Here is a 22711-nt window from a genome sequence, read left to right on the forward strand (position 1 = left end):
GGCACCCTTAATGGGCCTCCATGTAACATGTACAAGGTCTTCTCCCTCCAATCCGTGGCTTGACCCATTTGTGCGTGAATATGCTTGGCCATGGACCTAGTGATAGGTCCTAGACGGTCTAGGCTTCCTCCTAGATGCTCCTTGTGTAGTCGCCCCTCCTCTTGTGCTAGACGCTCTCCTCTTGAGTCTAGACGCTCCTCACATGGTTCTAGACGGTCTAGTCTTGGGTCTTGGCTTCCATGGTGAGGTGAGCTTGGCCCTCCTCCATCACCAAACATAAAATTTCAGAATAATAAATTGTGCGATGCTTGTGTAAAGGGAAAACAGATAAGAACTTCATTTAAATCTAAAGATGTGGTTTCTACAAATAAAGCCTTGGATGTTTTACATATGGACTTGTTTGGACCATCTAGGACTGCTAGCTTAGCTGGAAATTACTATGCCTTGGTGATTGTTGATGACTTTTCAAGATATACATGGACTTTGTTCCTTGCTTCTAAAAATGATGCATATAAAGCCTTTAAGAAACTTGCTAAGGTTCTGCATAATGAAAATGAAAATAGGATAAAACAGATTCGTAGTGATCATGGGGGAGAATTTCAAAATGCAAAATTTGATAGATATTGTGAAAAACATGGGATCACACATAGTTATTATGCTCATAGGACACCCCAACAAAATGGTGTAGTTGAAAGGAAGAATAGGTCACTAGAGGAGTTAGCTAGGACCATGTTAAATGAATCTGGTTTACCTAAATATTTTTGGGCAGATGCAGTATACACTGCTTCTTATGTGCTTAACAGAACATTGATTAGACCAATTCTTAAGAAAACTCCCTATGAATTGTATAAAGGTAGGAAGCCTAGCATTAGTCATCTTAGGGTCTTTGGCTGCAAATGTTTTGTTCTAAATAATGGTAAAGACAATCTGGAGAAATTTGATCCTAAATCAGATGAAGGAATACATATTGGATATGCTATAAATGGTCATGCTTATAGAGTCTATAACAAAAGATTGCTTGCAGTAGAAGAATCTATACATGTTGTATTTGATGAAACAGATTTTTATGTGCCCAAATCTGTTATGGATGAACCTGGTATGGATGATTTAAGAACCATTTTGCAAAAGAATCAATCTAGTGAGCTTGATGCAACTAATCAAAATTCTGTCAAAGAATCTACTGTGAATGCAGGATTGCCTCAGGAATGGAAGACACCCAGGGATCTTACACTAGACAATGTAATTGGTAAAATTGAGAAAGGAGTCTCAACAAGGAATTCACTTAATAATTTTTGCAGAACAGTGTCCTTTGTTTCACAGATTGAGCCTAAAAGTCTGGAAGAAGCACTGCAAGACAGCAATTGGATAACAGCAATGCAGGAAGAACTGAACCAGTTTGAACACAATGAAGTGTGGACTTTGGTTCCAAGAACGCATGAGATGAATATCATAGGAACCAAGTGGGTGTACAGGAACAAGATGGATGAACATGGGGCTATCACTAGGAATAAAGCAAGGCTGGTTGCTAAAGGTTATAACCAAGAAGAGGGAATTGATTTTGGTGAAACCTATGCACCAGTAGCACGTCTTGAAGCTGTCAGATTACTCTTAGCATTTTCCAGCATAGAAGGTTTCAAGCTATTCCAAATGGATGTCAAGAGTGCATTCTTAAATGGTTACATTAATGAAGAGGTGTTTGTATCTCAGCCTCCAGGGTTCGAAGATCATAAAAATCCAGAGCATGTGTACATGCTTAAGAAGGCGTTATATGGATTGAAGCAGGCACCTAGGCAATGGTATGAGAGGCTAAGTGAATTTCTGCTCTCTCAAGGATATAACCGTGGCAATTCTGATAAAACCCTGTTCATAAAGAAGAAAAGGGGAGACATTATACTTGTGCAAGTCTATGTGGATGATATTATCTTTGGATCCACAAATGAAGAGATGTGTGAAGACTTTGTAAAAACAATGAAGAGTGAGTTTGAGATGTCAATGTTAGGGGAAATGAATTTCTTCCTTGGACTACAAGTGAAACAACTCAATGATGGAATTTTCATAAGCCAAGAAAAATACTGCAAGGAACTGCTTAGGAGGTTTGGTATGGATCAATGCAAAGCAATCAGCACTCCTATTTCAACAAGCTGCCAACTGGATCAAGATTATGCAAGAAAATCAGTGGACCAATCTAAGTACAGGGGTTTAATTGGTTCTTTATTATACTTAACTGCTAGCAGGCCTGACATTATGTTTGTTGTGTGCTTATGTGCTAGATATCAATCTGATCCAAAGGAATCACACTACAATGCAGCAAAGAGAATTCGAAATACTTACAAGGATCTAAGGATGTTGGATTATGGTATCCTAACAATGTATCTTTAAATTTAACTGGTTTTTCAGACTCTGACTTTGCAGGTTGCAAGGTTGATGGGAAAAGCACAAGTGGGACTTGTCACATGCTTGGATCAAGTCTAATCTCTTGGCATTGCAAGAAACAGGCTTGTGTTGCTCTCTTTACAACAGAGGCAGAATACATAGTTGCTGGAAGTTGTTGTGCTCAAACCTTATGGCTAAGGTAGCAGCTAAGTGATTTTGGAATTTTATTAAACAAGATACCTATAAATTGTGATAATACTAGTGCTATAAATCTGTCTAAGAATCATGTCATGCACTCAAGGACTAAACATATTGAAATTAGACATCACTTTCTAAGAGAACATATAGCTAATGGAACTTGTGATATAAAATTCATTGGCACTGAATTTCAATTAGCTGATTTATTCACTAAACCTCTTGCTAAAGACAGGTTTTATTTTCTTCTAAATGAATTGGGTATCATTAGCTTAAATTGTCCTCTGCAGTAAAAATTTCAATCTGTTACTTTATATTTTAACATGTTTTGTTCTCTGTTTCAGAATTACTGTTGTGACTAGGAAAGAGAAAGATTTGATTTTCTCTCTCTCTCTTTATCTTTGACTGCTTTTATGGTTATTAACTAGCAGGTCTGTGCCAATTAGCGTGTGGGTATCCTAACTGATTGGATATTGTGTAAGTGCAACAGATTTGATTTGCCAAAATCTGGTTCCAATATATTCTTACGTAAATCAACACCTGAACCTGCTGCACCATAAGATTAAAATCTGAAGCATATCTGTTTGATTTGATTGTTTTTTTAAACCCATAATTCTTGAAATCTGATTAAATTGTTTTTCTTTAAAATTTGTGATCTTCAAAATCTGATTTAAAGACTCTATATAAACCTAGCACTAATCAAATTTTTTTCTCACACCTTCTCATCTATGCTATAAGCTGTCAAGGTCAAATCTGATTCTTTACATGTTTCGTTTCTGTTATTATTGATAATATGAACTGCAAACTTATTTTATTTTCTAGCTGGAATTGTCTATTGGTGAATAGGTGCTGGCAACAACAGACTAAGCAATGGCATCTTCCTCACACAGAAAGAAGAAATCCAAAGAACAATCTAACAGCAGCCAAGGCATTCTGGAAAAATGGTTTGCTGGAGATTCTGAAGCCATGACTAGGTTCATCCATGAGACAAGGAGAAAGCAAGTCAATGCGCCCAAGGTGCTGGAATTCTCTTGGTTGAGGGAAGAAAATCTGACTGAAGCAAAAACTCTGCTCAAGCATCAAAAGCTGAAAAATTTCTTAGAAATGACTGGAAATGTCTATCCAGACTTGGTGAAAGTGTTCTACAGTAATCTGGTTCAAGATGGCAAAAATCTGGTCTCCCATGTGAAAGGTGTGAAGCTGAAAATTACAAGGGAAATATGGAGCAATGTGGGAGGAATCAAGTATTCAGGAATGAAGGTTAGCAAAGAGAATACTGTTGGAATTCAAGGGTTTAGCAAAATGCAGTTTTATAGGAGCTGTGTTAGGAATCCTGCTGAACCAGTAGCTAGATTTCATGCTGGAAATCTGACATTAATTCCAAGACTCCTAGCCTACATAATTGCTTGGCAGCTTACTCCAAGAGGAAGTAATCATGCTACTCTCCATGAAGAGGATTTGATTCTGCTGTACTGCATAATGAATCAACTCAAGGTAAAGTGGGTGAGTACAATGGTAGAGCATATGCTCAAATCCACAAGGCTTTCAGATTATTGTTTTCCATATGCTATTTTTGTGTCAAAGCTAATTGATTATTTTGAAGTTGACACTGCAAATGAGAGAAATGACACCGTTAAGGCATCAAGTGAAATAGACAACTCCACTCTCTTGAAGATGGGGTTCCAAAAGGAGGATGACAGCTGGGTATTTAGAAGGAATGCTGAAAATAGAGCTGAGAATGAAGCAGCTGATTCAGCAAATGAAGAAGAAGAAAATGTTGATGGGGTGCAGCACATGGATGAGTCACCAGTGCACTCTTCTGGAAATGAGGATGTTGCTGCTACAAGCCAAAATGCACTGGTTGCATATGAGGAACCTGTGTCTAGAGGTGAACCTCTGTCCATGTTCAAAAGACAAGTTCTAAGCAGGCTGGACATACTCACATATGACCAAAAGGCACATTATGAAATGGCTCAAGCCAGGTTTCAACACTTGGATGACCAAATTGAAGGAGTTCAGGAGTAGCTAGCTGAGCTTTACTACAACAACAAGTGATCATATTTCATAGTCTTTATCTTTTATATCTTGTTGAAAAATTTGGGTTTAGTTTGTTTGTCTTTATTCTGCACTGGTTTTAGTTGGTTTTATTTTGGGCTGTAATAGAACTATATACTGGTTGTTTGTTTGAACTGCTATGAATGTCTATGGTATGTCTTTATCCCATGCCTTATTCTGTTTGATGAATCCAAAGGGGGAGAAGAACAGAGAAACAGCTCACAAAGGTTGAGGTTCTGGTTAAAGCTGCAGGGAGGTAGCACAAAACTCACACACTGCTATATTCTGGTTTTATTTCTAAATGCTGTTGTGCAGGTTTTGGCAGTTAATATAGTGCAGGTTTTGATCATCAAAGTATGCAAAGCAAAGGGATTTTTGTCTCCATCAAACAGGGGGAGATTGTTGAAGATGGATGAAGCTCATCTCTATCTAGTCTTAGTGTGTTTGATGTAGATGTTAGCTAGGTTGCTTTGTAGGTTGCTGTATGTCTTAGATGATCTCGTCCTTTAAGGTTGTGTGTATTCAAGGTTGCCTTTTGCTGCATGACCCATCCTAGATGTCAAATCAAGGTAGTAAGATCAAGCTCACGATGTCATTAAGGCTCTTTGACTAGTCATTAAGGCTCTTGAATTTCCAAGATTTTGGAATATATTCCTTTATGACAGTTGTAACTTCTCTCTGAACGTGATCAACTTTCAATCACTGGTTCTTTGACCAAGATTCTCTCTTTGAATTGATCTGCAACGGATAGAAATTCAAAATAGCAATTAAAAAGATTTCTTCATATTATTGTCAGACCCAAAACAATCGGTTGTTTTTCTGCAACAGTTAAACTGATTTTGAATTTTAACCATGAGCAGAAAGAGTTCAAAGCAGATGACATTAAGCATATTAAAAAGATTTTTTAACCATGTGAAATAACTTTTTTTTAAAATAGAAATTAAGAACAGAGAAAGGAAGGTCTTATCCTTATGTTAATTCTTCAATGAGCCATGTGTTTTATGATCAAGAAGCCTCTTTTCATTGTTGAGGACCTTTGATAGATGTAGAACATTGATTCAGCTTCAATGATTGTCTTTTTCTTCCAAAAACTTGATCACATGACTTAGTTCTTCATACTTCTTTTAGAAATCCTGCATAAGCATGAGTTCAAGCAACAAGATTTGGTCCCTTCACAAATGTGGGTCCAATAGATTTCTTTTTCTCATTTGGAACCTCACATCCTTTCAGAATCCATTTCATGTAGCCTCTAGGAACAAAGAATTTTCTTATTTTGCAGAATCTAACCGAATGGCCCTTTTTCATGCAATAAAAGCATGTAACAACCGGTTGTTTCGATTTAACAATCGCTTGTTTCACTGGCTTTCTTGAAATTTTTTTTGAAAACTTATCTTGTTGGTTCTGTGGATTGTAACCCAAACCAGCCTTTCCAAAAACACAACTTTGAGATGCCAAAACATTCGCAAAGTTAGATTTCCCTTTTGAAAGCTTGTCCACAGTTTCAACAAGATAGTGAACTTTTTTCTCAAGATTTTCACAATTTTCGCAAATGAGAGTGTCACACTTGCAAGAAGCATTTTTTAAATGGTTTTCCAGATTTTTGAAATCATTTTTAGATTTTTCAATCTCATCTTCAAGTGATTTCACTCTCTTTTCCATCCAGTTGTTACGTTCTTTCAATCGGTTGTTTGAAAGAACCAATCAATTAGCTTCATCATGAGTTTCTTGAAAAGCTTCAAGTAATTCACTGTAATTTTGTTCATTCAAGGAAGCACATGAACTTACCTTACTTGAGTTGTAGGATTCATCATCATCTTTAGCAACCAAGCAGATATTTGCTTTCTCATCTTCACTTGATGAAGAACTTGATGATGACACCTTACTTTCATCCCAAGCTATGTAGGCTTTCTTTGTCTTGCCTTTCTTTTCCTTGTAGCTAGACTTTTTCTCCTTGCTCTTGTTTGGACAATCTGCCTTTATATGACATTGCTCACCACAACCAAAACAAGTATAGTTATTGGAATTAAAATCATTGGATTTCTTGTTTCCATACCTATCTTTGTTGTTGTCTTTGTTGCGGTTTCTCTTTAGGAATTTGCTGAACTTTCTTGACAGCAAGCTAAGGTTTTCCTCATCACTATCATCCCTGGATTCTTGTTTTCCTTTGTGCTTGGAAGCTTTTAAGGCTATGCTCCTTGTGTGCTTGTCTTCACTCTCTTGAACATTGAGTCTATTCATCTCTAACTCATGTTCCCTAAGCTTTCCAAACAAAGAAGCAACATTTAATGATGTTAGATCTTTAGATTCGAAAATAGCAGTTACCTTGGGTTGCCATGCTCTATCAAGACATTTCAAGATCTTGATGTTCAGCTCTTCCTTATCAAAGGACTTGTCAAGACTCATGAGATGATTGATGATGTGCGTGAATCTTTTCTACACCTCAGCAATTGTTTCTCCTTTAAGCATTCTGAACATCTCATACTCTTGGATTAGAGCATGCTTCCTAGCTCTCTTCACCTCATTTTTTCCTTCATGAGTGACTTCCAAGGTGTCCCACATTTCTTTTGATGATTTGCATTGAGAGACCCTGAAAAACTCATAAGAATTAAAGCAGAGGTTATAATATTTTTGGCAATGCAATCGAATTTGGCCTTTTTGCTTTCTGCATCAGTCCATTGAGACCATGGCTTCTCAATGAGAGATCCATCTTTTTCAAACTTTGGGACAAAAGGACCATTTTCAATTGCAACCCAAATTCCTTTGTCAAGTGATTCCATAAATATTTTCATTCTCACTTTCCAAAATTGGTAGTTCAAACCACAAAACAGAGGTGGTCTGTTAATTGAAGCACCTTCCCCAAAAGGTAGTCTATCAGTCATTTTAAAAACAGTTTTAGGATCAACTTGAATAACTTTCAAGAACCAAGCTCTTGATGCCAATTGTTAGAATGGATGGCTTTAAACTAGAGGGGGGATGAATTGTTTAAAGAGAGTTTTCGCAAACTTTTAAAATAAGAATGAAATTATCTCAAGAAACAATTGATAAGAAATTCAGTTTGCCAAAACAGCAATAAAAAACAACAGTATCAGAAAAACAATTGGTTGTTTCTACCAGCAAACAACAAACAAAATTGAATTTAAAGAGTTAGAGATAGAGAGATTGCACACAGATGTTTATACTGGTTCACTCCAAATCCAGAGCTACATCCAGTCGTCTCAGAAACCCTGAGGAAATCCACTAATCACACCTTGATCATTTACACCACAACCAAGAAAGTGACCTTGAACACCTCAAGACACACACTCTTCTTGGCCAAAAAACCAACACTAAGATTGTTGATCTTGATCCCCTCAAGAACACACAGCCAATCTCAGCAAACACAGAAACGAAACTTGTTCAGCAGAGTACAAGGATTACACTTGTTAAAGAAGATAATCTGAAATCAATACAAGCAGAATCCTATTCCACACACTTTGATCAATCACAAACTCTTAGCAATCTAAGCTCTTTGAAAAAATCAAAAACTCTATTAAAAAATCTTGTTACTCAAATCTGTTTTTCTGAATATATTCAAAGATGTTGTTTGTTATCAAATCTTAAGAAACTCTTAAATTGCATTTAATGATTGGTCAAAGCATTTAATGACTGGAGCGTAAGTAGTTAAATCATTTAAAGCTCAGTTAAAGATAAAACAGTTTTTCTGTTATGGTCCCAAAACAAACAATCAGTTGTTTCCTCGAATCAATCGGTTGTTTTGGTTCTAACAGTTCAACCATTAGAAAAACAGGTTGTTTCGACAAAACAATCGGTTGTTTTAACTTAGTTTGAAAAACATTTTTCTTTCACAAAGATTGAGAATGCCTATGCTTTAGATTTAATCAAGGGGTGGATTACAACACTCAAACTACCCCAGAACTAAACTAAAACAGCATAACAACAGCAAGCACAGCCAAGGCTTCAACATCCTTCAAAGGGTTTGGATTCTTCAAAGCTTGAACACCACTTGGTTCTGTTGAAGCTGGAGGAAGCTTCTTCCCTACCAAGGCTTGATGTGTGTTTGATGAAGAAAATGGCTTGAGTGCTTTGAAGATTGTAATAGGTTTTTAGATTCATTTGTAATTAGGCTTGTAAGTGTGTATGATTGTCTTTTGCTGTATAACCTATCCTAGATGCCTAACCAAGTCTAGATCAAGCACATGATGTGATTAAATGGTTTTTGAAAAGCTTTTTAAAATGATTTTAAAAGTTTTAAATCAGTACACAAATAAATCTGTTTTATGGAGAAAGAATCTGTTTATTTCTTCTCTGTTAAAAGGCTTTTCTAAATTTCTGTTAGGGCACCAAGGGAAAGCTCAGTTCGTTATTTCAGTTAAGCTGAGCTGGCCTGTTTGTTATATTTTAATCTGTTTTACTGTGAAAGAACAGGTTTATTCTTTGGTCTGCTGAAAGGTTTTTCACAAGTTAGTTAGGGCACCAAAGGTACAACTCAGACAGTTATTTCTGTTAGCTGAGTTAGCAGTTTTCACAAAAGAAATCTGTTAAGTTCAAAAATGAATCTGTTGTTTTCTTAACTGCTTTTCAACTGTTTTTTGAAAAGAAGTTAGAAACTGTTTTCTATATAAAGAAAAGTCTCTCTCACATGAATTAGTGCTGAGAAATTACGTTTTTGACAGAGATCAAACAATTTCCATGTGAGAAGAAGGATTGAAAGATTTTTGAAAGGTTTTCCAAAGAGATTTTCAAGTGTGCTTGTTCTAGGAAACCTTTGATCTTGGTGAAGGTGCTGGTGCAGTTCTGCAGCAAATTGAACTACTGGTTTTGAGTTCTTGCATCTTCTTTTCAGGTGTAATCTTTCCTTTATTCTGTTTTGTAAAGGTGTAAGTGTTAGTCACTCCTTGATAGGGTTTCTTGGAGTGCAAGGTGTGCTGAAATAGGGTTTTTCAGCATTGTGTGTGTTGTTCTTGTAGTGTTCAAGAACTGTTGTGTTTGTAAGTGATTGGTACTGTTTTTAGTGAATTCCACCTTAGGGTAAGGTGAGACTGGATGTAGCTCTGTATGAGTGAACCAGTATAAAAACGTGTGTACCTTGTATTCTCATCCCTGCACTCATTTCTGGTTTTTGCTTAATTCTGTCAATAACTAAATCTGTTCTTTTGAAATTGAATTTGTTAATTCTGGGTTTAAGTGAAAACTGTTCTTCCTGATTTCTTAAAGTTTTCTGATCATAAACAAGGTTGCTGCATAAATGGTTTAAGTGAATTGTGAACAAACTGTCCATTCATTAAAACCTGAAAAAGGATCATTCTTCTTGAAATCTTGTGTTGTGTAATTTTGGTTGATTTCTAAGCATAGCTGTATCCTTCATCCTCACAATATGAAGCTGATCTGGTTCTGTTACAATTCTCTGTTGATCACAATTTTACATTGAACAAAATTCAAATTGTGCCAAGACTGCTCTGAAGAATCAATCTGTTTCATGTAAAAACAATCTGTTCTTTTTGCCTCTGGAATACTGAAAAATTGTGTGTTCTTGCGAAAATTTTATAAGCTCAATTCACCCCTCCCCTCTTGAACTTAGACACTAATAGGTTGGTTCAACAGAAGCTGTCAAGGAGAAATGTTCTGAATCTTCTTCTTTTACTTTCAATCATCTTTTGGTGCATATAAAGGCTATTATGCGTGGTCAATCCCTTTCATTTGGGAATGTAATCTTTTCAAACTCCAATGTATTGAGGTGATATTTATCTATAACATTATGCTCTTATTTGATATTGTTATTTTCCTTTTATGCTTAAAGCTTGAATTTTTATTCTTCAAACTAGTGCAAAATGTAAAAACAACAACTATTTATTTAATGCGTTTTTACGGTCAGACGTTGTCATTCAAAACGCAATGGCATTTTTAAATTAACTTCATTTACAAATGCGGCTATGAATAGTCGCATTCTTAAATCATTTTTACCCTAACTCTGAAGCACGCCACTTATGCTTTCATACTTGCTTTCTTCTTTGGCGCTTTGCGTTTTCTCTCTATTTCTGCTTTAGTGTTCTTATCTTCTTCTACGAGCTTCATTGTCTTCTCGTGCCATTGTAAGTTCGTTTCGATCATCTCTCTTTCTTCTTCACCAATGGTTTATAATTTTTTTTTTCATTTCTCTTATTTGTTTTCTTGCATTGCTCGAAGTACCACTGTTTCATTGCCTTTGTCGCTGCTTGTTTGGGTTTTTGCTTTGCTCTGCCGCTCCTGCCACCGCTGTTGTTGGTCCCGCGCCACTCTTCACCACCACTATTGTCTTCACGCACAAGGTTGATAGTGTTTTAAATTTTTTTGAACTTTTTTTAATGTTATGAATTTGTTTATTTTCTATTTAATAGAATTTGTATCTTTTAAAATTTATATTATTTTTGTTTTTGGGTTAGAATAGAATTATTAAATTATTAGATGGTAGATAGATTTATATTATTTAATATTTATAATTAATTTAATGATTTTAAATTTGTATATTTAGTATTTATTATAATTTGTATTATGTTAGTTGTTAATTTAGAATAGAATTATCGTGTTGGTATTGAGTCTGAGGGTGTTCGATGCTCAACAATTGATACGTGTTGGTATTGAGTTTGGGGGTGTTTGACCCTCGACAAACGTGAGATAGAGCACTCATTAGAAAATACCTGGATGACTATTACAGAATATATTGGATCGAAATTGAATTAATTATGTGCGCATAAGTGATGAGTACCAAAGAGAAGTAGAATAATTTATACAATTTGCACAACATAACACGAACAATAGTGGTCATGATGGAGCAAGGATTAGGTGGTCGTGCGTTAAGTGTTTGAATGGAAGGATACTGGATGTTAAGAAAATCAGGAAGCACCTTCAATGTGATGGGTTTCTTCTATCTTATACAACTTGGACATGGCATGGTGAATTATTAAATTTACCACGTGTTTCCATAACTGAAGAATATGTGGGATCCACCATGGATGATGCAGTACATGATGATGTAGATGATGATCGATTGGAGGACATGATTCGTGATATGGGATCTGAGTATTTTGTAGAAGCGCATGGATATGGAAGTATGTCAAGCGATGCAGAGACTCCATTGTATCTTGGATCAACTAACTTCACACATTTCTCGAAGATGTTCAGATTGATGAATTTGAAGGTAATAAATGAATGGACTAATAAAAGCTTCGCAGAATTGCTTCAGTTGTTGAAGGATATGCTTCCAGAGGAAAAATAATATCAGAAAAAATTGTAAGTTATTTTTATCCTTTTTTTCTACTATGGGTTTAAAGCATTAATTATATTAAAAACTTACATGATTTTGGTCTCTTGCAGGATTCCTTGGTTGAGCAAAGCTCCCAAGGTAATTTTGTGCCTGAAGGTCATCAAGATATCCTTGTTGAAGCAATTGGATGACCTGAGCAGTGTGATCGTGTTCGTGCAGGTAGAAAAGGGGTTGAAATTAAACTATATTTTAGAGCTGCACCACGACACTCATCCTTCTTCCCCCCACCACTGAGACCAAAGCAGAAATGACGAGTAAGATACGTCAAGAATTGTTGGAGGATATGAGAAAGGAGGTTGATCGGATGCGGCTATAGTTGCGATAGGAGTTTATGTCGCAATAAGCTTATATTGAGCCAGCTGAGGAGGTTGTTAGTCCTGCTCCCAAGAGCACAAAGGGGAGTTGTGCGGCTTCTACAACATCAAGGGAGGATATCATTGGCCAGACGAACCAATGTGAGCTACTGGTAGAGGGAAACATGCTTCCTCATGTGGTGGCCATTGGAAAAGTCTATTAAGAGGCCACCACCTTACATAATGTTCCTCTCTCCCCTGATGTGGCGAAGGTAACAGTTGAAAGATTACGAGTACCTGATGCTTGTGTTCTGCTACCTTCAGATGTGGTAACAACTGTGGCGGATGCATTTCAGACATACATAGCCTGGCCTAGACACCTCATTCGAATTATGCCAGAACCTCCGGTAATAATTTCATTTCATTATATTAATTTATATTTATATATTACATCTAATTAATACAAATGTTCTTTATTTTGTAGAAACCTTGTTCGAAACCAAGTTCGAAAAAGAAGCACGAGGTTCCGATTGACGATCTTATAGCTTTCTTAGCTGTAGTTACTAGACAGATTGGTTGAGACCCTTTGGAAGTTTCGTGGGGTGATACTTTTTTTGAATAAACACTGATATGTTATTGTACATATACATGTTAGATTTGTTAGAATTTGTAGTTGGAGATCTGGAGCTCAATATAAATATAATTCATTTTTTTATGATGTAAGTATCTTTACCTATATTTCAATTTACTTTATGTTAAATTATTATTGATTATGCTTTAACTAATAACTTGTAGGTTTTTGAATGGAGTCTCTCTCACTGAGGGGAAGGAAAATATGTATGGATTCTTAGATCCCGCATATACTAATCCCTCTGGAACAAAGGCAACTGAATCAAATCATACATCATTAACACCCTACAAAAAAAAGGGAAAACAAATTTATTTATGTCCTTATATTAATGAGTAAGTTTAATTATAAGTCGTCAATTATTACTATTTCATGTTTTAAATATTACTAACTCTTTTCATGGATGATATGGGGGTCATTGGAAGTTACTTGTCTTATCAATGCCTCGTGTTCCTCATTACGTTAGAAAACTCAAACACAATTGTGGATGGGATCAGGTTTTACCAGGCCCCACGGTGGGCGCCAAATGTTTTTGTCGGTTGACTTGCTCGCCGGTTGACTTTGATGACAAGCTCTAGCTCCTTCTGTTTCTTCACGAATCCGTCCTATCTCTTGTTGCTCTGGAAAGTAGCTCTGTTGAAACAGAGGGGGCCCTCCCTGTTGATTACACTCCAACGATCAAGTCAGTATAGGGCTTATAAGAGTTTAAGAAGTAGTAAGTTTCAGTCTTATAAACAACGTACTTTAACCTGGGATCTCAAGTCTCTTTTATAGTTTACCTCTTGTAACAACCTTCTATCACGAGAATATAATCTCAACTGAAAGCATACTTAACAGAAAAATATTTTGCTCAAGGGCACACCCTCACGGTGTCACAACAGAACATAATATTTCCTTCATGCAGTGCATAAAATCATAACAGAATAACCACCAGGGTACCAACTCATGTACCAGCATCAGGGGTCTAATTCTTTTACGTAGCCACCCTCAACGTGGTGCTACGTTATCTTTCAAACACATGCAACCTAACATCTCCATGCCTAGCACACATGAGCTTAGGTTTTAAAAAGAAACATTTACTTGACCTAGACACCACATGTACGAAACATACCCTTAGGTTCAAAAATATCTTTACTAGTAACCTTAAATTAACGTATAAAAGGTTATTTCAAATCTGCCAAGACGGGTTTACTGACCAAACTGGGCCCAACCACATGGCCCATTTTACTGGCCCAACAGTCGAGCTGACCTGCTTACACCATGCACCGAGATCCAAGCACTAAGCCTTGAGCACTCTGTCCAGTACAGGGTTTATAAATACATTAATATTATTTTATAAAAAATTTAGGATTTATTATTAATATTATTTTAGTTAAGGATGAAATTAATATTAATAAAATATAATAATTAATATTAACGTATTTTGTTGAACAAGATGGATTTGATGATTTCTAAATCTGGTATGAAGAATCTGCAAATGTATATATTTTGAGATGTTAATTCACACATAGTTATGATCCAAGTTCGTATGATTTGAAATCTCTTTGAAAGTGTTGTTTTTCAAATCTGTGTTAATTTTAGTTAATTGATTCATATTTTAAATAAGTTGAAATAACTTCTATTTAAGTCTGGTGAGTATAACAAGTTTTTCAACAAATTGATTTATCGCATCAACCAATTGAAAAACATTTAAGGTTTTTAAAAGGATTTAAAAATGATTGTTTTCTTTTTTTCTTTTCTGTAAAGTAAAATCAATCAGTTATTTCGATAAATGAACTAGTTTTTCATGTTAAGATTTTAAGAGAAAATGAAAACAATCAGTTTGTTTTAAAAATCAATTAAGTAATTTTAACAAAATGTTGTTATGATTTTCAAACTGCTTTTTAAATTCTTTAAACATTTTCACTAAATGATCAAACCATTTTAACCATCTTTTAAAGCCTATATAAAGACTTCTTTTGGATCATTTTAAAAACAAGAAGAGAGTTTACTGAAAACGTTTTTCAAGAGAGAAGATCAAAGAGCCTTTAGAATCAAACTTGACATCTTGGATCATTGCCACTATGTGAAATAGGATTCTGTATCGTCCCGGGGCGTTGACCAAACGTCAAAGTCAAAGTCAACACATGGTGGGACCGCTCGAGGGCCCCAAAGAAGGGAAAGAAAGTCAACAGGTTGACCGCTTGGGGCATCGCCAGGTTAGGGCGTCGCCTCGCAAAGGCGTCGCCCAAGAAAGGCGTCGCCAGGCTAAGGCATCGCCAGGTTAAGGCGTCACCAAGTTAAGAAATAGTCAAGTTAAGACATCGACGGTGTTACCCCCCGATACCCATGGGTAGGAAAGACCATGGAGGGGGCAACACCGTGAGGAAGTCTCGGGCCCCGATGGCTCAGAACAGCAATGAAGATAAGAGAAAGGTGGCTTCAAGGCCATAAGTTCTAGTACCAGTAGGGGGTAACCTGACTCGTGAAGTACCCACGCCACCGCTGGGAGACCCTGGGACAGATACGACCCATGAGGGGGCCACGCCCAGGGGAGAACCACGTGCATGGTACGAGAGAAAGGTAGATACACTCCCAAGGTGAGTGACTAGAAGTTGGGGCGCATGAGTTGGCACCCAGAAAGTCACCCCCTTGCGCCAAATGCACTTCGAGAAAGGAGGGTTTGCACGATGGATTAACCCTAAGTTGGGTTACAGCGCTGTAGGGCCCTCCACGAAGAGTCACGATCAAGTAAGAAGAACACGTGGCAATAAGCACTGTAAACATCAAGGCTTTCCTAAAAGTTCGTTAAGGTACGCGTTAATTCAGTTAAGATTCGAACGTTCCAAGGAATATTTCTATACGCTTTCAATGCGCTTAACGCGTTTTAAATGCAGAAGGTGTATAAAAAGGGACCTTGGGACATTTGAAGGGGATCCGAGTTTTGACCTAATTCTTGTAGCTTTACACAAAGCACAAACCCTAGTTGTTTTTGCTGCGCACCCACTGTGTGCACAAGACGATTAGGGCCACACAGTTTCAGTCATTCAGTTATTTCTCGACCACCTTCAGAGCATTCTTTACGGTGTTCCGATACGGAGGTGCGTCACCTTTGATGTTTTTCGCTAGCTGACTTGATCGTCGGAGTGCAAACGGCCGCGAGGGCGCCCCTTTGTTCACTTCTTTTCAGGTATTCACAGACGGAGCAGAACGAAGATGCCCTAGCTCGTGAGGACAAGCCTCGCATAAAGACAACCCAGGTCAACCGGCGGGAACAGATTCTGAGTTATTTCTTCTACTATTCTTCAATTGTATAAAGCCCTGGTGTATTCTAATTCATTCTTTTATTATGTATTAAGTTGTAAAATAGTTTCAAATAGTGTTTATGGAATCTGTGTTTTTATTGAGAGTGTTGTGTGTTCTTGAAGGGTTCAAGATTAACACTTTTGGCTGTTTTGTAAGCTGGTTTTGATTACATAGTGAATTCTCAGTGGTGTGGAGAACTGGATGTAGTTCTTGGTTAAGAGTGAACCAATATAAATTTTTCTGTGTGAATTCTCTCTTCCTTAGTATGATAAACTGTTTATATTCTGTATTGTGTATTTTGCATAAAACAATGAGTTGATTTGTTCAAACAACAAGTTTACATTTTTTTATAGAACTATTAATCTGTTAAATAACTAGTTGAATAGGTAAATAGATTGATTGATTTTATTGATCTTTTCAATTTAACACCGGACTTTTCAATTTAACACCAGTCTTTGTTTCATCCATATATTCTAACATATTTAATTAGTATTAATAAATTACAACCACCGCACGACCAAACATGCGTATAATAGTTAAAGATCTACTAACAAGGTTTTTTCTATTAATCAGGGCATGGCATGGATATAGCATACTCATTGGTCGACCCAATGCAAATTATCACAAGCTGATAGTGTTGAACCTAAAGGTTTGTAATTTTCTATCTTCCTCTCTTTATTGTTTGTCAAAATATCAATATTAACTTTTAATCAAATTGTAGTGTAATAAACAATCGAAAGAGTATGAGCGTGACTACTACATTATGCAATGGATGACTACCATTATATAAGGATAAACATTAAAGAAACTGGGAGCATGTAATGATATTTAAATTATTATTTATAATAAAAGTATATGTACTTTAACACTGATTTGAACTTATTTTGTATTGCAGTATTTTACGGATGCTCAACCACTACATTCGGAAGCAATGAACTATGTGAGAAATGCTTAGGCCACATACTTCATAATTTATATAAATTTAGGATAGCTAATTAATAGTATATAGGTTTAAGTAATATACCATGCTTCTAATGCATAGGAAAATAGATAGGTAGGAATATATATTGGTGTTTGTTATTGATTAATCAATATATATATATATATATATATATATATATATAATTTCATTGTTTGAAAATATGTGTATGTGTCTGAATTTGTCTCTAGCTGGAATAGGTTAATAAGAGGAGAAAAGTTATAAAACAATTTAAACTAAAAAAATACCATAATATATTGCGCTTGTGTTCACAACCTATGTCTATAAGATACTATAGACAACGCTTGTGTCCACTATAGTGCCTTATAGATTACAGTTGTGAGTCGTCATCTATAAGTGAAAGGTATAAATGACATACTAATAAACTATGGTTTCAAAACTGTTGTCTAAGGCATTTGTATTAATTAGAAATCAGGGTCAAATAACCAACCTTTGTTTAAATTGATTATATCTTTGTGATAGCCCTTTTTTAGCGAATGTTTTTTTTTTATTATTGCACCCTAAATCTTAACTTATATATTTTCCTACCTATTGACATGTTTAAGGAAGAAGAACATAGATGCAATCTATATATAGAAGAGGGGATGATTGGCTTTAGTTGTTTTAAAAGTTTAAATAATTTATTTTGTTGGAAATAGGAATTGTACCGTCCCGTATCCGGGCGTTGACAAAGTCAAGGTCAAAGTCAACGTCGGGGTCAAAGTCAACATAAGGCGTCGCCTAGGTGAGGAGACGCCAAGTGCAAGCATCGCCGAGGCAGGGCGTCGCCGAGAGGAAGCGTCGCCAAGGTAAGGCGTCGCCTAGGTGAAGGCATCGCCAAGTCAAGACGTCGCCCAGCTAGGGCGTCGCCAAGGTCAAATGTCACAAAAGCAAGTCAATCACAGTGTTGCTCCCCGATACCCATGGGTAGGAAAGACCATGGAGGGAGCGACACTGTGGGAAGGCCTCAAACCCCGGTAACCCGGGGTAGCAATAAAGAGAAGAGAAGGGTGGCTTCAAGGCCATAGTAATAGCGCCAGTGTAAAGCAATCTGACTCGTGAAGTGCCCATGCCGCCCCAGAGACGCCCTTGGGATAGTTACGACTCACGAGAAGGGTCACGCCCGGGGGCAGCCAGGTGCAGGGTACGAGAGGAAGGTAGATACGCTCTCAAAGTGAGTGACTAGAGGTTTGGGGGCATGAGTTGGCACCCAAAAAGTTACCCCTTGCGCAGGTGCACTCCCAGGTAGGAGGACTCACACGAGGAGATACCCCTAGATGGGGTCACGGCGCTGTGAGGCCCTCCACGTGTACAACAGCCAAGTCAGAATAGAAACGTCATTTTGTCAAGTACAAGGTAATTAAAGTTATTTAACACAGTTTACGTTTCGAGCATTTAAGGTACTATAAATGCTCCCAAGCGGTTTGAACGTCTTAAATGCGCTGGACATTTTATAATTAAATGCGCTTTAAGGTGCTTTGAATACAGGAGTAGTTTAAATAGCGCCTTGAATGTTGGAAACGGGGTTCGAACTTTTGGCAGACTTTCCCAGAGTACACTCTAGTTGCTTGCTCAAGTCCTGAGACTACGGACAAGGGACTAGAGAGAGAGAGGTTGTTTGCCAGAGGGAGAAAAGATACACAATACACAGTTTCTTTTGACCACCTTCAGAGTGCCATTCACGGTGCTCCAATACGGAGGGGTAGAGTTTTGGTGTTTCTTGCTAGCTGACTTGAGCGTCGGAGTGCAAACGGCCGCTAGGGCGCCCTTTTGTCCTTCTTTGCAGGAATCCATAGGTAACCAGTGGGAAGGAGTCCCTAGCTGACGGGTGAGGTTGTGCACAAAGACGTCCCAGGTCAACCGGCCGGAACAGGAATAATCTATTTCTATTATCATTGATTAAAAAAAAAGGTTCATGTTGAAATCATGAATAAGTAAAGAAAATGGGGGAAAGTATTAAAGTCATAGAAATTGGTGATTAAATAGCACACATGTATTGTATTTGAATTCTATGTATTTTCTTCTTCTTTTAAGTGTGCATTTTTTTATCTAGAAAACCAATGTTTTTTTGGAAGCCCGGTTTCATTATAACCCTGCAGAAGACCTTAAGATTCATGTTTATGATGTGATTGTTATATAAAAGATGAAATGAAAAACAACTGTGATTTGTTAAATTCAGTGGACATAGAGAGAAACACTTACCTGTGAGAATATGAGAATAAAATCCTTGGTAAATTGTCATTTTATTATTTTAGTTATTATCCTGAAAGTTAATTGTATCTATATCTTGCTATATTTGAAGTTTGAAGCATTAAAAGTTTCTAATTCAATATGTACTTTAGTAAATAAAGTTGTTTTGATATTTGAACTCAAATATGATTTAATTACAAGGACAAACAAGATTCTATGTTGGGGGAAGTTCATAAGTGCCATTTTCAATAATATTTCAAACAAAAAGATAGACACTTATGGACTTTAATTGATAAAATAGTTATAATTCAACCCCTAATTTAGAAATTTGAATTTTTTTACTTATTTTTTTATCATAAGATGAATGTGAACGATTTATTCCGAAATTTGTGATGATTTCAAGATTTTAGGGAAAAATGGAGAAAAAAGAGCTAAAGGAGGATGTACAAGTTAAAGACAAGATGAAAAGACAAAGTTGGAACATTGAAAACTCGTCCAAACTGCTCAAACTCATCTATATTGCTCAAACTCGCCCAAGACTCGCTTAAGCAAGTTCACTCTAGTGAAGTTGGTTTTTTCTCGTGAAACTCATTTAAGCAAATAATATCTCGCTTAAGCGAGATGTCACTTAGCCCAAGCCCAATTAGGTTAAATAAAAGGTGTGAGGCATAACTCTATACACCATTGGGAGGATATGGAGAGATACAAAACTCTAGAGGAGCCAACCTTCAAGGAGAAACACCCTGGATCTTATTTTCTTGTTTTTCATGCTTGTAATGGCCAATATGAGTGCCCAATTCTTTCCTTTGGAATTGAGAGTAATATCTTCAAACTCTTATGTATTGAAGTGATATTTATTTATAACATTCAGTTCTTTTCTCAAAGCTTGAAACTATTCAAGATTTTGATCCTTAGATTTGACTTAAAAGTACTTCTATGTTTCTGACCTAAATGATAATGCTTCACATATTTGAATGCTAGGAATAGATTTGAAATTTTAATTGCTATCAACATCTAATCTTAATGATGAAGAGCTTTTATAAATATGCGAGAAATCAATATTTAGGAGACTCTCTTAATAATTTTATATGCAAGAAATCGATATAAATGAATTTTATATGGGCATCATCATGAATCAAATGATAGAATATTATTATGCTTTTCAAAATACAAAAGAGTAATATGGATTAACGTCAATCCCAATTTTCCCAATTGAATCAACAAACTCTTATGTATGAAGTGATATTTATTTATAATATTCAATTCTTAATTGATGATTGGTATTATCATTTTATTCTCAAAACTCGGAACCATTCATGATTTTGATCCTTAGAGACTAATTCTTTCCTTTGGGATTGAGAGTAAAATGTTCAAACTCTTACGTATTGAAGTGTTATTTATTTAAAACATTTAGCTCTTGATTGATGATTGGTATTATCATTTTATTCTCAAAGCTTGAAACTATTCATGATTTTAATCCTTAAATTTTATTGGAAAGTACTTCTGAATATCTGACCTAAATGATAATGATTAACATATTCAAATGCTAGGAATAAATTTGAAATGTCTAATCGTAATGATGAAGAGATTTTATAAATATTCGAGAAATCAATATCCAGGAGACTCTCTTAATAATTTTATATGTGAGAAATCGATATAAATGAATTTTGTATGGGCATCATCATGAATCAGAGGATAGAATGTTATATGTTTGTAGTCATTGAAACTACAAACGAGTAAGAAGATATTATAGCTTTGTTTTAAAAATTGCATCACCAGCAAGCAATTTCTTTTTTTCTTTCTCTCTTATCTTTTTTCCCTTTCATTATGCTTTTTTCTTAATTTTATTATTTATGTCACGTTTTTAATTCAATTTTTATTTTTCTTATGAGGATCAAATAAATCATAATACTTAACAATCTACTTTTTTTTAATCTCGATAAGAATACGCAAATAAGAAAATAATAAATAAAATTTTAAATTTGTAAAATTAAAAAAATTATGAATGATATGTTTTATACAATTTGATTATTGTTATAATTTAATTAATAAAATATTCGTTAACAATTTTTATTTTTTTTGAATAATACGCATAAAGACATTTCGAATATCATTTTTATTTTTATTTGGTCTTCATTTTAAAGAAGAATTTAATGTTTTTTTCTTCTTTAAAACATATCTATAGATATAGATAAATAGATAGATAGATAATTTGATACTTAAACTATACCAATACAAAAAGACCTATATTTCATTTGAATAAATATAAATACACATATGATAATATACGTATTGTATTGGCCATGAGTGTTGGGGACCTCGGTCCAAGCGTTTAGGTCAGCTCGGTTTTTTGGCCAGTATGGACCTAAAAAGGTGGGTCATGAGCTCAATCCAGATGCTAGAAGACTACTCGAAAAAGATAATTACAATAGAAGGAATATTTTGATTGTTTATAATACATACGCTAATTAAATACCAATACAAGTTATTGAGAATAAAGTAGTTAGCACTCGAGAGTAAATGTGCATGTGAACAAAATGTTTTATTGTAGTTAAGCACCTGAAGATAAAGGTGCACGTAAGCAATATGTTCTTCTGTTATGATTATATGTTTTCTATTGAAATTATATTCTCCCTATTGAAATCTTGCTCAGTTGAGATTGGAGAAAACCGTTGAAGGGATATCTATAAAAGAGCTTGAGACCCCTAATAAAGGTATGTTGTTTATGAATACTTGAGACTGAAACTGATTTGATATTTTGAAATGCTCTCACTGACTTGATTGTCGAGGTGTGATCAACAGGTAGAGCCTCTTTTGTCCCACTAGAACACCAAGTACCTCGAGACACTAATTGGAGACAAATCAGAAAAAGATCTTGTCCATTCAATCCGTCAAAAATCACCGACAAAAACACGTATAATAATAATAATAAAGAAATTGCGAAGATCGCTTGTATTTCCGTAGTTATGATAAAAGAATTTAATGTTAATTTAATGTTAATTTGGATGTATCATATATATTATATATAAATATATTTTTTTTTATGTTAAGTCACTTAAAGTATCTAATTGTCTAACCATTTACTCAATACCTCGATCAGATTAGTGCTTTGAACCAATCTTCACAAACATTGAAGAGTATGGTTAAATCCATCATCTTATATCTAGCATTTTAATTTTAAAATACATTTAAATAATTATAATAATAATAAACTTCTTTTACTTAAGTATCATTCTTTAAATAAAAAGTTTACGACATCTTATAATGTTGACATATGACGTGTAATATTCACTTATTTTCATAAAGGTATTACACATGTTGTTCACTTTGGGTGGCAATGCGGGCTGGCCCGTCCCGTATAGGTCTGTCTCGCATTTGGCCTGCAAAAAGCGGGTCGGGTTGGCCCGTCCCGC

This window comes from Phaseolus vulgaris, chromosome 10, assembly GCF_000499845.2.
Source record: "Phaseolus vulgaris cultivar G19833 chromosome 10, P. vulgaris v2.0, whole genome shotgun sequence".
Lineage (NCBI taxonomy): Eukaryota > Viridiplantae > Streptophyta > Magnoliopsida > Fabales > Fabaceae > Phaseolus > Phaseolus vulgaris.